Below are 2,271 nucleotides of genomic sequence, written 5' to 3'. Positions count from 1 at the left end.
CAACATAACCCTGGTTAATAGATTAACAATGTAACCCCCCACCCTGGTTTATAGATTAAGAAAGATAAACCTGACCTTAACACTAGCCAAGAGATTGAGAAGTGACCCAGACTTTAACCATGGCAGTGGAGGTCTGATCTGTTTTAAACCTCATGCATGCATGGTCTCCATCAAGCATCCACCAACGGGAATCGACATTTTTGAAGAAACGCATTTGTATCAAAGCAACATGTTTAATGTGTAAGTAACACGGGATTGACACGCTAAACCCAGGGACTGATATGCTCTGAGATAAACCATCGTAGCCTCAAGTGCAGGGAGGAGAGAGAGAGGGGCTGGGCTCTGTCTGCTGACGAAGCCTCGCTGTCCGCTGCCATAACACCAGCGTACGGCAGCAACCTCGGCTGGAGCGACCGCAGTCGTTAGAAAACAAGCATCAGCATTAATCACTTGTGGAAACACCCCAGGGCACCGCGTACAAAACACGCAGATGGCATAACTCTGTCATGTTGGCATGGCTGTCGTTTACGCAGAGTGGAAACTCTCCCCGGTGGACTGCTGAGGGCGGCGTCTGCCAACAGGGGGGCAGAGTGTTGAGCAGAGAGACACCGGGCAGCGTCAGGCTCTCTGCTGCATTCTCTCTGACTCAGCGAAACCAGCAATACTGCTGCAGCAGCAGCAACAACACACAGCAGAACACAGACCACTGTCAAGCAGCAACAACACACAGCAGAACACAGACCACCTCTCTCTGGACGGCAGCTACAACACAGCAACTAAAACACACGGCACACCTCTCACTGTGTGAAGCTACAACACACAGCGGCAACAACAAACAGCAGCAAAAACACACACCCGACCACTCTGTACAGCAGCTACAACACACAGCACAGTGCTCCACCATCTCTGTGTTTCTCACGACACTGTCCTTGAAACTCCCTGCCATCTTCTTTCTCTTTCATGTGTGAGGGGACGTTTTATTGATACCTTCATTTGAACATTGCAGCCCCTGCGAGTGAGGCCAGTGCCGGGATGCTACTTATGCAGGAACACATGAATGTGCACAATGTGTGCATTGGACACAATATCCAGCACACAAATGGGACAACGGCCGACACATTTACACAGATACACGCCAAAAATATACACCCATACACACAACAACAAATATACACACTTTAACGCACACACATATATACACAACACACGTACACACACAGAAGTGTTGATTCTCTGGAGATCTGCGTCTCCCAAACAGCTGCCAGTGATTGGCTGCCAGCGTTGAGCCTCGTGAGAAACAAACAGACCTAATGATTCTAATGTCTCTTCCTGTGGTTCAGCACAACAGGCTTCCATTCATCACCGGGGTCGGGAGAGACAATAACCCTAAACCTAAACTAACCCATAGTGTTGTGTAACCCTAAACATATAGACAGTAACCTTAAACCTAACCCTAACCCCTACACTAGTGTTGTATAGACAGTAACCCTAACCCTATAGACAGTATACCTAACCTTAACCTTAACCCTATTCTTCACTACCCTAACCCTACCTTAGCCCTAACCACTAACCTCCCAACCCTAACTCCTTACCCCCTTGCACGAGGCAAATGCATCAAACCCTAAGTCTTTCCCTCACCGTTGGGTTGGCTTTCACTTCCAGGAACAAGGTGTGAATCATCACCACGGTGCTCTCCTGTGAAGCATTACAGTAATACGCCGTTGTTAGTCACTACTTTCTCAACTCGGGCACTTCTGATGTGCCACAGCTGCAGGTGAGGCCCCGTCTCCTGATCATCACCATCATATCACCGCCTGGAGAACCTCGGCCCCGTCTCCTGATCATCACCATCATATCACCGCCTGGAGAACCTCAGGCCTCAGACCTGCTGCAGCCTGTCAGCCGCGGTAAGTGAGTCGGGAATTGAACGGTCTAAAATATGTCTAGACTGTTCACTGTGATTTACACTCTCTCCTGTCGCTTACTGTGTTAGCCTTCGGGTTTCTTTACGAGTAGTTCTAGGAGTTATTTTCTGTCAACACTAATTGAGTGATCAGGTCACCTCATTGACCAAAGATCTACCCTAGTCAAGGCAGCAGAGCCATATCCCTGTGGTTCCTGCTTCCTGTTTGAGTGATGACAGGTCGGACCAATCGGAATACAGATCATCCCAGAATGCATTTTGTTCCAACCATTCCGACATTGAGAACGGTGTGCTGCGTTTCAACACACCCGTGTAGGTTAGTAACATGCCCACGAGCGAGACGGACT

The sequence above is a fragment of the Gadus macrocephalus genome, chromosome 6 (genome assembly GCF_031168955.1).
Source record: "Gadus macrocephalus chromosome 6, ASM3116895v1".
Classification (NCBI taxonomy): Eukaryota; Metazoa; Chordata; class Actinopteri; order Gadiformes; family Gadidae; genus Gadus; species Gadus macrocephalus.
The sequence above is the reverse complement of the archived record's forward strand: the minus strand, read 5'-3'. Positions refer to the sequence as shown.